The following is a 15,712-nucleotide window of genomic DNA, read 5'->3' on the forward strand; positions in this document are numbered from 1 at the left end:
CCATTTTTGGTTTATTTTATTTAAAAGATCATACAGGTAAAATTATATTACAATTCAATAAATAAGTAGCGAGAGCAAACAATAAAATTAAAGAGATAGCAATCTCATTTAGAAAGCACATTCAATATTTTTCCAATTTTGTCTGTCTGGATTATTTTTACTAGTTTCCCCATGGAGACAATCAGAACCGTTTCAGACCCACTGAGCTGGTTCTGGAAAGACCTGGGAATCTTCTTAGTGTTGATTCATGTTCTTGTATCTCCCATGAAGTCCAGTCCGATGAGCTCTGCTGTTTGGATCAGGCAGAGCGGAGTCCACTCAGAGCAGAACCTGCTATTGAGCAGATCTTGCACATGGTTCTGCTCCGAGGCAGCAGCTCCTTTCATTACATTCATAATCTCAGATTAACTTTCTGCTCTCACTTTAAACTTCAAGCTTAAAGGCATTGGACTTCATTCATTCCAGGTCCATTTACCAGCTCCAGAACCCGACCAGAACCACTCAGTGTAAATCACCTTGAGAAATAATGAGATTTGGTTATGTATGAAAACAGGCTTTAATTATGAAAAATGATTAAATGTTATAAGTCCTACATGTCCTCTAAATGGATCAGAACCAGAGTTCAGCGCCGGCCCACTGAGCTCACCTGACGGAACCAGGTGAGGCAAAGTCTGCAGCATTTAGCTTTTTATTCTTCAGTCTGTTCTCTCCCTAAAGGCCAGCCTAATCAGGTTCACATGATGACATAAACATGGTTATGTAAGCTGCATGTTACATGTTAGCAGATGGAAGAGGCTAAAAGAGACAGAGGAAAAGACAGAATCCAAAATTAAAGCAAACTTCTTGCTCTCTCATATGTTTCAGCTTTCAAGTAAAAGCTCAGATTAAATCAGATATGCTCAGATATGACGAAGACCTGGAACAGACTCCAGGAGGCAGGAGTTCCTGCAGACCTGCAGGTGGTTCATGGATGACTGATTAGTGACATAAACGATGCCAAAGGTTACCTGCAGGAAACAGGAAGTGACCTGCTGCAACAGTTCTGATGAAGGACAGAAGCATAAAAACAGTCACTGTTTTCACTGAAGCATGAAAACGATGGTTGAATTCTGAGGAAGAGGCTGATCTCCAGAGACTGACTGAACTGTTCCAGGTGAGTGAAGAACTGCAGAACCAGTTCAGCTGCCTGAGACGTTCAGATTGTTGTTTTGCCTTCCAGAACAGAAGAAGTTGAGCTGTCACTGTCCTTTACTTTAGAGATAAAATGCAGATTAGGGATGATTTTGTTGGGACATGTGTCACGTTTCTTCACCATCAAAGGGATAAATGAGCAGGAACAGTTCCACAGGAAAGTAAGGAATAAATGAACGCAGCTGGAGGGAAAAACAACCCGAAGGCAGGATTTGACTAGGACTGACTTGATGCTCCTCCCATCCAGGGTGAACACAAGAGGACCTGTTTAGTCCTCTTCAATCCGACTCCAGTCCATTTGTCGAGAAAGTCCAGTTCGGTTGTGGACATATGAACAATCATTGCCCTCTGACCTCTGGTCCTCCATATCTTGGTTTGGGTTTGGTTGAAGTGAACTCTGGTTCGCTTCTCGGTATATGTAAACGCCAAGTGCACCGAGACCGCTCCAATAGCAGGAAGTGGACTACAGTGCAGGGCATTGTGGGTAAATGCAACCAAAGCTAACATGCTAGCCTAGCATTAGCAGCAGAAATGTTCTTAGCCAAAGACAAAAGAGAAATCCTCCAACCACCAAAATCTGACACTTCCATTTTGTTTCCATTTGGTGAAGAAGGAAGTTGTGCTCAGTGTCTTCTTTGTTGGTTTTTGTGTAATTTCCTTCAGTGGTTCTTGGTGCAGCGCCCCCACAGGCCAGGAGGGGAACAGGTTTCTCAAAAGGTTCGTTGGTTTCACAAAGTTCAGTATGAAAACAAGCCACAACTTCTGAAAATGCAACAAATGTTGTAATTGTGGTCTCCAAGCAAACAGTCTACTTGTTTGATTGGAGCCGATACCCTCTACTTGGCTCTTTAGAGGTGCTAAATGTTATAAGTTTGTTAGAAGGTTTCAGAACCATGTTTAGCTGCAGAATGTTGTTCTAAAAGACATGTAAAGCAATTTGGAAGTGTTTCATTCCCAATTTAAGACCAAAACGATGCAAAGAAATACATGACTGTCGTCAGGATATAAGTGAACATTTGTTTCAGGCACATTGAGATTGTTTAGATGTGCAGTAAATGAAACAAACCTAATACACAACCTTAAGGCTTTCCCTTAGGAATCAGACCTTCTGATGCACTGAGATCAGTCACTAGGAGGAACCACAACACTGCTGCCCAGCTAGCTCACCTTGTCCTCCAACTCTTGGTTTAGATCAGGGTTTCTGATCTTCGGGTTCCTCCTGGAGCAGCAAGAATTTCATCCCAGTCTCTGCTGCTGTCTGAGGTCCGATAGTCACTCCTTGGCAGATGAGTTCCTCTCATGAGTTTATGTGATCCTGCCATCGCTTGTGATGGACCGAGCAGCAAAAGGAGAGTCGGGCACAGGTTTGAATCCATTAAGAATTGTTTTTTTATTTAACCTAATACAGAAATAATGAAAAATGACAAATTTGGGCCCATAAGAGGTCAAAGTAACAGAATTCAACACAAAACTCCAACTGAAACTATATAAGAAACTTGATGCTGTGGTATGAACCAATTTCTCCACCAATGATGTGTTGCATTTAAACAAAAAACAATTACTCTGTAATTTAAATCATATATTTAAAGAAACTAAATATCAGTGTGGTCTGATTGAATGTTCACAGCCACATTTGTGTGGCTGTGAACTGCAGCCATGACACCTCAAGTCCAGACAGTTTTCTTTGGTGGTTCCATCAGGTCAGTGTATTTTCTGACTATTCCAGATGTTTCAGAACGGGCTGTCAGTCTGGGACCTGCTTTGTGAGAACAATAGAAGGTGAGGAACCAGTAGACCTGATGGTCTACTGGTTCACTAGACCAGCAGCTTCAAGATGCTCATGTGAAAGGAAGAGGACCCAATGACTGAACCCAGGGGTAGAAACTGCTGTATTCAGCCGTCAGAGCCTTTACTCCCTGCCGCCCCCTCCCACACATATCATAACCTCACATACACCCCCCACCCCCACACAGCCATATTGTTCTGCACTTGCACTGTCACATCATCTGCACTTTACCATAATTGGACCTGCTGCTTCTTCTTTGATGTGGTTGAGTGTCTTTAGTTAATTTTAGTTGTATATATTATTATTATTATTGTGTGTTTGTTTATTTAATATTGTATATATTTGACTTTTTGCACGGGAGTTGCGATAGAAATTTCGTTGAATCCTGTTCAATGACAATAAATGCTATTCTATTCTATTCTATTCTATTCTATTCTATTCTATTCTATTAATTTTTACACCATTGTGGTTCTATTGCTGTAGATTGCAGCACCTTCAATTATTTACAATAAAACAGAGGAAATTAACTCTGTTAGCATTAATATTCATCTAGTTCCTCCAAAACATCCTGCTGTGGTCCATCAGCGGATCTTCCTAAAACTTCTCCAGGTTCTTCTGGTTCTGGAAGCGATTATGCTTCGAAAAAGTGGAGCCCAAACTAGAAGATGCTGGTTGGAGATCCAGCAATCCCACTGTCTGACCTCTGCTCCAGCACCACCTGAACTCCGTAGACTGCATTACCCAGCAAGCAGCAGGAGCAGACGGTGCCAGGAAGTGGGCCAGCTGAGCCAGGCCCAGATCAACAGAATCTTAAAGGTGAGACGGGTCCAACATTCAGAGGTTCTGCTGCTGGTTCCATCACATTGCTCCTTTCTTACCAGACCAACGAACACAGCCACATCCTGCCCAGAGGGCCCGCCTCCCATGAAGTGCTGGGTTTCCATAGCAACACACTTCCCTCTAACCACCCCAGCGAGGATCGACGGAGCAGCGCCACCTGCCTGCTGGGTCGGGGCGGGGTTCTGTTCGGTGTGTTTGACGGCCACGGAGGTCCGTCATGTGCTCAGGCCATCAGCCAAAGGCTCTTCTACTACTTCACTGTGGCCATGCTGCCACTGAGAACGCTGCAGGAACTGGACCGGGCCGTGGAGGAGAACCGGGCGGTACCACCGCTGTTGGAGTGGCACAAACCCCCAGGATCACAGCAGCCCCGATGGTGGCGCCATCTCCTTCCACAGCCTCAGGAACTACTGGCAGGAGAGGCTGGATGAGGATGATGAAGAGGATAACATGGTAACCAGCTGTTGTCAGATCGTTAACAGGAAGGTGATTCAGGATAGGGAGATTGTCACAGCTTTGACCATAAACCTTCACCTCCTGCTGGGAAGGTACAGTTACCCGATGGTACTAACCCAGATTCCATAGTGATCTTACCTAAGAGGGTTGGAGGTCAAGTTGAACTTGTTTCATGCTATACCTTTAAGACCAAAAGAGAAATTGATCAATGGGGGTTAAGGTTCTGGCCAACACTGGCACAGTTCAGAACAGGTAACCTTACCCCGAAATCTGGAGACAGCAAGACTCTTCATTACCCAATGAGTACACCAGATCTTAGTCAGGTTCTGCCTTTTCTGCCAGGATTCATATGATATTATTCTCGTTTCTGCTCTGACTGGCTGCAGGATGATGGCAGAGTGACATCAGCTCTGATGGATGCGTTCAGACGTCTCGACTATGATGTGTCTGTGGAGGCTCAGGTCCACCTGTCCCTGTCCTCACCCAGGTCTGCATGTCATAAGAGACTCTATGATGTCATACACACATGACTGTCTTTAAAAGCTCAGTAAAGGTTTTACTGAGCTCTGAGCTTATCAATGAACTCATTGATAAGACCCATCATCCAATGATGAGTCCAATGATGGATGGACTCATTGGAGGAGTCCAGAGTGATGGCCCAATCCTTAGACAGCACTGAAAGCTTTGTCCTTGAGCAAGGCACCAACCGGTTCCTGGTTCTCCTCATTGACATAGTTTCTCCAGATTTGGGTTTAGAACTTCTTGCCTGTTGCTCAGGTCCTCCCAGGGTTCAGATGTCCAACACTTGGGCTCTTCTTTGGGGCAATTGCGGCAATGGCAGTTGAAGTTTCCCCTGCAATTTGTGGGTCACTGGTTCGAGCCACAACCCCATCCATGTCCATTGTTTTATCCTTGGGGAAGACATTTCACCCACCCTAGCTGCTGGTGGTGATCAGAACGGCCAGTACCACAATATAGCAGGCTTGGTTCCGTCAGACAGGGCAGCTGTGGCTACAATCTAGTAGCTTGCCATCATCAACATGTGAATGGCAATGACTGATTTCATTGTCAAGCATCTTTGTGTGTGCTAAAAAGCACTACAGAAGTCTGATGTGATTTCATGTCTTTGGATTAGAAAACAAGCCCGTCTCCATTTTTTCTGTTACAGTAACTTTTCTTCTTCGCATCCACAGACGGGTGTCCATCCCGGGAGAAGGCTTTTCTCTGTCCTCTCCTCTCCGGGTGGCGCTGTCAGGCTCCACTGCTTGTGTTGTTCACGTTTCCAACGGCGTCCTGCATGTGGCCAACCTGGGGGACAGTCGGGCAGTTCTTGGAGTCCAAAAAGAGGACGGGGGCTGGTCGGCGCTGAGCCTCACCAACGACCACAATGCCCAGAACCCTGAAGAACTGCAAAGGATTCTGGGGGAACACCCGGCTTCAGAGAGGAAGACGGTGGTCCGTCATGACAGGCTGCTGGGCCTGCTGCTACCCTTCAGGGCTTTCGGAGACGTTCGCTTTAAATGGAGCCCGGACATGCTCAGTAGACTCTATGACACACGTCCAGATGTCCTCTCTGCCATCAGTGAGTCGGTGCGGACTCTGCCGCCTCATTACCTGACCCGCCCTACCTGAGTGCCCAACCTGAGGTCACGCGACACCTCATGAAGCCTGCAGACAAGTTTCTGGTCCTGGCAACAGATGGCCTGTGGGAGCTCATGCACCGGCAGATGGTGGTCCAGCTGGTTGGAGACCATGTGGCAGGTCAGGAGACATCTGGACTGCTTTGCTTTAATGTTTAAGGTGATCCGATGGGAGTTTTAATGTGTAGAGCAGGAAGTTCCCTCACCAGGGAGCTACAATCATAGATCTATCGCAGTCACAAGCTGTTGATGATGCTGAAGCTGCCACCAGAGAACTGTGTTAAAAAACTTTGAGCCAAGTTCTGGTTCTGGTCTTGTTCAGGTCTTCAGCAGCAGAGGCCCATCATCCCCAGCGCTGACGCCACCCTTGGCAGCCTGCAGCGCCTCCTGCTGGAGCGGAGGGGCCGAGTCCAGTCGGTCCTGGAGGACCAGAACGCGGCCACCCACCTGCTGCGCCACGCCCTGGGTGACGACGGATACGGATCCGTGGACCAGAACCGCCTGGCCCGGATGCTGAGTCTGCCGGCAGATCTGGCCCGCAGGTACCGTGATGACATCACAATCACCGTGATCCACCTGAACGACCTCTGAGGTCAGATATAGGTTCCAGCAGAGTTCCAATGGACACATCTAGAGTCAGCAGCAGTATCAGAACCAGTGACAGATCATGGTTCTGTTCATGGACTGCTTCAAGTTGCTCTAATGGTTTCAAATCAAAGGAGTGAAACAGAACAGATAAGTCCAAAGTCAGTCAAAGTTCTGCAGAGTGCATTCACACCAGCTCTTATTAGTTTGATTTCATCAAACTCCAGTCCACTAGTTTAGAAAGTCCAGTTCAGTTGGTGAGGTGTGAATGCTAAGCTAACTCTGAACTGACTAGAAACCTGGGTCAGGGTTGGACTGAAAGCATATGTGAACACCATTGACTGCTCCAACCGCAAGACATGGACGACAGCACAGAGAATTCTGGGTAAATACAACCAAGCCAGCTAACAGGAGAAATGACTCGCGGTCTTTAGTTGAAGACTAAAGAGAAATCCTCCAACAACTAAAATCTGATGTCGCTGTTTTAGTTTCCATTTGGTGAAGAAGGTTGCGCTCAGTGTCTTCGTCGATGTTGAAGTTTTTGTTTCCAATCTAATCGAGTTCACCAGTTTATCAAGTGTGTAAACGGCCTGAAACATGCAGGACCACAGTTTGGACGTTGGGTTTGCGCTCTGCTTCCCTCTGGTGGTCAGAACACGAGCTGACCACTCATGTTCTGACAATGATGCTGTCAGATTCAACATCGGATCACCACCTGGACAGTCAGGTATGAACCAGTGCTGACTGGGAGTACTGGGCCACCCCGTCTGCTGCGGAACCTGAAGTCAGAGAAGAAGACTTCATCCTGGTAGAGAACAAACCTTTACAGCTCCCCCTGCTGGTTGCGTCTGAGTCAAACTGTTCAAATAAAACTTTATGTGAACTGAAATTAATTTGAGTTCAAATAATCTCCAGTTGTTTTAGTGGGAGGTCCTTCCTCGGCCTCCAGCCAATCAGGAGCCAGAAAGACAGACTGCAACATTTCAGAGAGACATGAAAATAATTTTTAATCAATAATTTTACAAAATCAAATTTGCTTTAGAAAAAACACTTAAATACTAAACCTTCAGCCCAACCAATCAACTGACAGCTTGTCGCTGCCTCGCCCCCCACGGCTCACAGAGCCAATAGTTGGAGGTCGGGGCGGGGCCGCAGAGAGATCTCACCAATGAAACTAAGGAATTAGGAAGTCGATAGTGTTGCATCACATGATCATGTGACCAGTGTTTGGAAGCAACCAATGGGAGGAGAGGTGGTTGTTTATGTCCAGAAGAAAACAGAGAGCGCCCTCTGCTGGCAGTCAGACAAGGAGTCAAACTGGTCCAATGGGATTCAGGGTTTAAAAAGAAGGCGGGATCTATCGTCCAATCAGAAGTCGGTGTTGTTGATCACCGCCTGGCCGGTGGAACCAGCAGCTGCGTGGCAGTGGCAGACTCTGGGAACAGGTTGTGGTAGGTGGGCAGAGGGACGTACGCCGCTGTGATCATTTTACCTGGAAACACAGGTGAGATCATGTCAGTCATAACCGTTCTGTGATTGGTCCACAGTGGTCATGTGACAGCAGGTCTTACCTCCAAAGTACCTGCCGTGCAGAGCGTTAACGGCGGCCATGGCAGACGGGATGGACGGGCACTTCACATAAACGTTCCCCTGAAAGACAGAGATCCTCCACCTGACAGGATGTCTCACTACAAGCTGTTTCATTAGTTTTAACAAGTGATCAAAACTAGCTGATATAACCTCCAGCTTTTCTTATTCCAAACCATCAGAGAGGTCAAAGGTCAGAGGCGTACCTCGGCTGAGTTCTTGTCGACATAGATGTGGACGACTCCTCCGTGTTTGTTGCACTCCTCGATGACGTCGTGCTGGATGTCCAGCTCCCAGCCCAGCACGTTCTCACTGAAACACAACACACACTCTGTCACACACAGACACACACACACACTCAGCTGGAGCACACAGATCATCACTTCCTGCTCACTCACTTCATCACTTCCTGTCAGCTCTGAGCTGGGACCAGTAAGGATGGAGATCTGGGGTCTGGGTATAAACGTTTTACGTATAACTTTATGCAGATCGGGATACATGAAGGAAAGGTTCCTTTACAGAACCCATTTACAGAAAGAGATCTGGGCTCTTTTATGGCTCAGACCTCCAGGAAACAGAAGAATGAGAAGATTCCTTCCTCAAAGAACAGAAAGAAACCAGGTGAGGATGCATCAACCTGACCAGAAGAAAAACCTACCTGCAGTTAGCTTAGCATTAGCAGAATCATATTCTGAGCTAAAGGTTTGGACCTGTTAGATTTTCCTGTTTAATTAATCTTGAAACTTAATTGATCAAACTTGAAACATGTAAGAGCTTCTCAGTGAAGGCTGCTATTCAGTCTGATTCGTTATGTAATATTAACTCATTAAAATGGGAGATACATCCTATGACAGCTTGAATATTAACAAGTGTCTTGTATTTGTCTTACTTTGTCAAAGTTAATAAAAAATTGTGCATTTCAATGGAAACACCGTTTTTGCAGCACATGAGTGTTCTGATGCTAACTGGCTGTTACTGCAGGGGGAAAGAAGAAGAAAACAGGAAGTAGGAGGATGTTTACTATTGAGTCATTGGGTGAACAAACTTATTCACATGTGATCTTCATTTAATCTCTTATTTAATAGAAACACCACGATGCAGAGTTGTGTTTTTTGACGTTAGCTAACATCAGCAGCGATCTCCAGTCTGATGACCAGGTGTGCGCTCACCTGTTGGGGTTGAACATGTTGGACAGCTGGAAGCAGTGAGTGGCGAGCGGCTGAGACGGCAGGTTCAGCGCCGGAGTGCTCATGTTCATGGTCAGAGGTGGATTCATGGCAGCTGGAACACAGACAGGTGAGAAACTGAGAGGAAATGGAGGAGCAGCTGCAGATCAGCTGACTGGTGATGCGTTTACCTGACACGGCCGCCAGCGCGCCGATGGCGATGGCGCCGCTCATCTGCAGCGCCTGCTGAGCGGCAGGAGGGATCTGCAGGCCGGTACCTGTCCACACACACAGGTAAGCCTTTATAGTGGGGACGAAGTTACAGCAGGTGTGAGAGGGAACGCGGCCTCACCTTCAGCCAGCCGGGCCATCAGCTGCAGCCGCCCCGTGGTTCCCAGGTCCACGCCGGATCGGTCCAGCTCGTCATTGTCCAGGAAGGAGGAAGCGGCGGCGGCGTCGGTCCGCTCAGTCACATGACCCACCTTCATGGGCCGGCCCGCCAGCTCGAAGCCGTTCAGCTGCTCCAGCGCCTTCTTAGCGCATTCTGCGTCTGCGAACTGACAACACAGAACCGCTGCACCACGGGTGGCTAATGCTAACAGGCTAAAGACGTCACCAGGTTCTGATCTACTGATGATGAGGAGGAACTCACCGTGATGAAGCCGAAGCCTTTAGATCGGCCCGTCTCGCTGTCCATCATCAGCTGGATGTTTTCAATCTGAGCGACACAAACAGGCCGATCAATCAGATGAATCAGGTTCTGATCAATCACTAACTGGAGTTTACAAACCTTTAACGAAGCAAAACTGGACACAAATATAAGTAGAATTTAAGATCAAATAACCTCTTTGCTTGTAAATGTGTCCTACCTGAAACTAATGGAGTTTCAGTTTTATAAAAGAATTAATCAAACAAAACTAAGTTTACAGTAAAATATAGGAGCTTATTTAAAGTCAATAACTTCATATCGATGAAAGGTTATCTGCAAACTTAACTAGGACTTTGTATCAATATGAAGGAATTATTAGCCAATTTATTTCACTGAGAAATTACTTGTTAGTTTTATGTCATTTTAAGTTTCTTTTGTTAAAAGTATTTTTGATCCAGTGGCTTTTATTTGAAAGTAGTTTGACAGGAAAGAGAGCAATAACAGAGGGGGTCGTAGTTCACACCTAGATGGAGGTGTGTGTATTTGTGTGTGTGTGTGTGTGTGTCCCACCCGTCCAAACGGCTCAAAGATCCCTCTCAGCATCTCCTCTGTGATGTTGAAGTGCAGTGAGCCGACGTAGAGCCGCATGGGGCCAAACGATCCCTTCTGAAGGCTGTTGGCTGCAGCAGCAGCAGCAGCTCGGTTCTTCTCTGCCTGCGCGCGCACACACACACACACACACACACACACACACACACACACACACACACACACACACACACACACACACACACACACACCATCAGTTCAATCTGCCCCACCACCCTGGCCTGCGTGTCCAGGTGTGTCCAGGTGTGTCCAGGTGTGTGGGTACCTGTGAGGCCTGGACGATGATGGGAACCCCCAGCAGCCTCTGACCCGTCAGGCCGATGGCCAGAGGAACAGAGCTGGCCTCCACAAACTCAATGTAGGCGATGCCCTTTGACCTCCGTGAGTTCCTGTCAGAGATCATCCTCACATCCCGAACCTGAGGGGTGGGAAGTAGGCAGGCGTTACTCTCATGTGAACCTGGCTAAACAGCGGGGTCAAAGGTCACCAGAGAAACAAAAGTTAGGGTTCTGAATCTAAAGCTCAGATGGAAGCTGGATGACATTTTAACATTTCATATCATTCTATAAATCAAATGATAAATTAAATCAAACCAAAATGTTAATGTTCATTAGACTTTAAAGCTTATTGATCTCTGAGAATGAGTTCTTGTATTATCCCACTATTATTATATTACTTGGAAATAGTCTCAATATGAAACGATCATTGTTTATTGCAAAAACTTCTGGAACAATTTATCTTTCAAGAAAATGTGTGATTTTGACAGGCCTGGTGGAAAATGATGATAATTGATCAGATTTTTGATTTAAATATGTGAAACACAGAAACCTGTTTCTGCTTCATCCGCTTTTCACGCAGTTTTTACATTTTCCTGCAGTTATGAGGCGCAGAGGAGAAACTGGAAACTGCTGCGGGTTACCTGGTAACAGCGGGTTACCCGGTAACAGCGGGTTACCCGGTAACAGCGGGTTACCTGCAGGTTGTTGCTAGGTAACAACAAAGCGAGCGATTGGTACCATTGATTTAGCTTTGATTAGCATATCAGCTGAGCAGCTAACGTCTTTCCTCTGCCGACATTTCCCAGAATGCTGTGCGGTTCGAACTATTGTGATTCTATTGATTTTTGGTCCCGCTGTGATCGAAACCCCGTGAGGCTCGGTGCGCCGCTGAACCCGTCCGGCGCCAGCAGAACCTCGTGATGCGTTTCCTGGTCAGGTGACCCCACCTTCCCTACAGCAGAGAAGAACTCCTCCAGGTCACGGGGTCGAATCCGGGCCGCCAGCTGCATGCAGAACACGGTGCGGGCGTCCCGTTCCTCCGGGGTCAAGTTGTCCAGTGGCAGCCTGAGGACAACAGGACGGTTAGCAAACACATCCTGACCAATAATCAATCAATCAATCAACCAATCACATGATAAACTAAAATTAGCTCAATTTATGTTCTGATGTTTGACATGCTTTATGAGTGATTTTGCTTACAAGGACGTTATTCATTTGTTTTATTGATGTTTTTTTCATTTTGGACATTAAAAATATCTCACCAGTTGCAGATTTAAGTGTTATTTACAAATTAAAGTTTATTGGTATTTGAATGGGATTTTTCACTCTTTAAATCAAAAAATGCATAAAAATTATTCACTAAACAAATCCAAAAAAGGTCTGATTATGATTATTTTCTTCTTCGAGTTTGTATGATTTAGAATAAAATGCAGGAAAGATTCTGCTGTGCATAAAAGTGAAGATATAAAAAGTTTGTTGAATCTTCTTGTGTTTGTCCATTTCTGTACCAGTTTACTCAGTTTTTTCCTTTTTACACTTCAGTATAGAAATGTTAAAAATAAAATCATATTATGATGAGTGATTCCTTAAAGGGTCACAAAACAATATTATCACAATAATTACTGGGGCAATTTACCATCCAGATAAATTGGAAACTGTGACAGAACCTAAAATGATATTAGAAATATAATAGTTATGCAAGTTCATCCTGTCAAAGAACAATTAATGTTATTTTGAACTAACATTTATCACTGGAGCCTGAAGACATTTTAAATATCCACAATTAATGAAAACAAAAGGAATTATCCTTTGATGATCGATTGATCAATTAATCGATTGATTCTGGTATGAAGGTCCAAAGGACCAGGATATGCCATCAGACTCACCTGGGCGGGCTTTTCTCCTTCCTGATTGGACTCTTGCTCCTCGACCGTCTGCGGCTGAAACACAGTCAGTGAGTCATCAGAACCGATCGGGTTCTGAAACCTCCAGAACCCCAGATCAGGTTTTGGGAACCAGATGCACAACCTGAAGGTTCTCCTCCAGCAACCGCTGATGAAACAAACCAGGAAGTGACATCACTGAAGGAAACAGAAACAGGACTTACTGCTTGTGGTGGTCTTTGTAGCGGCCCCCCCTCTCGGCTGCGGCTGCGCCTGCGCTCTCGGCTGCGGCTCCTGCGTCGGTCGCGGCTGCGGCTGCCTTTACGTTCGCGGCTGCGGCTCCTCTTCTTGTCCCGACTGCGGCTGCGCTTCCTGTCTCTGCTGCGGCTGCGCTTCTTCCTGTTGAACCGGCGGCAGCCAATCAGATCAAGGTAAATTATGGCATCACTCCATTAGTGAATTGTACGGTTCTGACTGCATCAAAGTTACTGCTCAACAAACAGCAAAAGCTGCAAACGCAGGAACCACACAAACTCCTAAACACAAAACCCCCCAAATGCAAATAAAAAATGCTGGAACTGCAGGAAATGGAAACAGGCAGGAAATACTGCAATTGAAGTAAAAACACCAAGTATAAAATGTTGTAAACTCCACTCAACAGAAGTCCTGGGTTTGTGATCCACTAGGGGAAGTGGATCACAAACCCCACCTGGGCCAAAGCCTCAGTAAAACCCATAAAACGATGGAGGAAGAAAGAAAACTTGTGTCATATTTTACAATATTATAAAATATATTTATTTATCTAATATTACAGACTCCACACTCCCCCTAGTGGTCTGGAAGACTTCAGCTTTGAAGCAATTTGTACTCACTGTTGTTTTGTTTTTTATTTGCAGAAATGTTCCCTTTGTACTTCCTGTGTTTTTCTTAAGTAGATCTTGTTTTCTGCTCAGTTGTCCATATCAAATGTTTTCTCCTGTTACTGATGTGTGCCTTGTTATACGGGTATTTTTCAATAAAAGAGAAAAAATCAAAACAATCAAAAGCGCTGCAGTTCCTTCGGTATGTATGTCTGTCAGCGGCGGAGTCAGAGGGGGGAACAGAGGGCACTGGCCCCCCTAGATAAATGTGTCTAACTTTTAGTGACACAAACCACTGACTGAGGCTCCAAAGACTTATAGTAAATGAAACTAAATGGTTCCACCTGCGGGCTGAACGCTCCTGGTCACATCTGGAGAGAAATCTGCGCTGGACCATCGATCAGTGGATCTGTCTGATCCAAACCGATCAATTGAACTCTGCAAGTTTTTACCCTATGCACAGTCCGGGCCTGCACTTCTACAAGGATTTTTTTTTTTTGCATTGTTTCGCTCCCTTCTCCCCCAGGCCATGTGCACCAGTCCAGGGCTTTACATTTCCCGATCGTTTAAAAAAAATAACCAGTCAATACGGAAAATACTCTGTTAACGCAACCTTTGATTACATACACATGTGCATTCATGCATATAGAAAAGATAGATAGATCTACATATAGATGTTTATACATGCACACATATTCTCATTTTTGCCCCCTCGAGATGGCCCTGGCCCCCCAAGTTTAAAAGTCTAGCTCCACCACTGACTGTTAATCATTCCCGGTGAGCAGGTTACCTCTTGCTGCGCTCCTCCTGTCCTTCAGGGCTCTGGTTCTTCCCGTCCTCCTGGCAGATACACACAAATCGTTAATAGCACATGAACATTCTGCAGAACCAGAACCTGGCTCTACACCTGGGGAGCCCGAGCTAACCAGACAGGAGTTCAGGTGAGTCTCACCTTCCTGAATGGAGCCTCCAGCATCGCCTCGATGTCCAGGTCGTCCGCCATCATGCTGTGGACACACACACACACAGGTCAGTGACTGTGGATCTACAGGTGGGAGAGTTCAGGTGATGCGTCTGCAGCTGAATCATCAACCTGGTCTGGATTTATGAACAGAACCAGAACCAAGCAGGTCCTGCTGTGTTTACATGCTGCCACTGAGTTGAGGCTTGATTCTGATTTGTGGACGAATCCAAACTAACCGAACCAAGAGCAGAAGACGTCAGATATGATAATGACCGGGAGGTAAGGTAAGGCAGGTAAGCACCGGTCTCTGCTGAACTCTGAGGATCCGAACTGGGTTTTCTGGGAAGTCTGGTTCTGATCAGAGTTCGTTGTTTTGTGATGGTGGATCCGTCTGCCGTGCTGGATCCATTCAGAACCTCCTGTTACGTGGTTTTACGTTCACTAACACACTCATGAACTGGATCCGCACCAGACTGGAAGAACCACCATAACCTTTGAGTGGTCACTGGTCCCGACTCTTCTAGAACAGTTATCAGCACTTTGGGTCTGGATCCTGATGGTTCGGATCGGGCAGCCAAAGGGTCTCATTTTTTGAAGGATTTCGACTGGATCAGAACTCGGGGACTTTGATCTGGCTCCGCTAACAGCTAGCTGCTAACAGCTACCGGATAGCCGTTAACAGCCGCGGGCTGCGGTGCTGGTGGCTCCGGGCTGTGCGCATGCTCAGGCGGATCGGAAGCTGCGGAGCTCCAAAGCTAGCAGCAGCTAGCAACAGCTAGCAGCCAAATAACACCGAGGTAGACCGCTCCAAGCGGATGGCCGGCCAGAGGAAGGCTCTCCGCGGCAGCAGGTTGTATATTTACCTGGGTATAGAGCAGCTCGATGGGATGTGAGCGGCTGAACGTGTGTCCTCTGTCCGGATAACGGATCCTGTGTCCGGGCTTCGCGCCTCGCTGCTGGCGCTGCTTTAAATGGCAACCCCAAGAGTTATCGCGAGACTTCTATAATACGAGATCAAAACACAACTTAATATTTGAATTCAGTTCTTGATATCAGCTAAATATACCTCTAAGTAGGTATGAAACTGATCAATAACTCGGACATAAATTTTAACTGAAACAACAACAACAGATGCAGATTCGGTTCTGTCCGTGCAGAACCGAATCTGCGTTCCTATTCGGTTCTGAACGGACAACTTGTGCACTAAGAGCAACAAAC

At 46.2% G+C, this 15,712-nt stretch overlaps 2 pseudogenes; one reads left to right on the forward strand and one right to left on the reverse strand.

The window, feature by feature from the left end:
- Nucleotides 1–1,023: 1,023 nt before the first annotated feature.
- LOC129355133 (pyruvate dehydrogenase [acetyl-transferring]-phosphatase 1, mitochondrial-like) lies at nucleotides 1,024–7,391 on the forward strand (annotated as a pseudogene).
- An 88-nt stretch (nucleotides 7,392–7,479) lies between these two features.
- Nucleotides 7,480–15,635, reverse strand: LOC129355134 (RNA-binding protein 39-like; annotated as a pseudogene).
- Between the last annotated feature and the right edge of the window lie 77 nt (nucleotides 15,636–15,712).

The sequence above is a fragment of the Poeciliopsis prolifica genome, unplaced genomic scaffold, assembly GCF_027474105.1.
Source record: "Poeciliopsis prolifica strain line A6 unplaced genomic scaffold, Auburn_PproV2 SCAFFOLD125, whole genome shotgun sequence".
NCBI classification, from domain to species: Eukaryota; Metazoa; Chordata; class Actinopteri; order Cyprinodontiformes; family Poeciliidae; genus Poeciliopsis; species Poeciliopsis prolifica.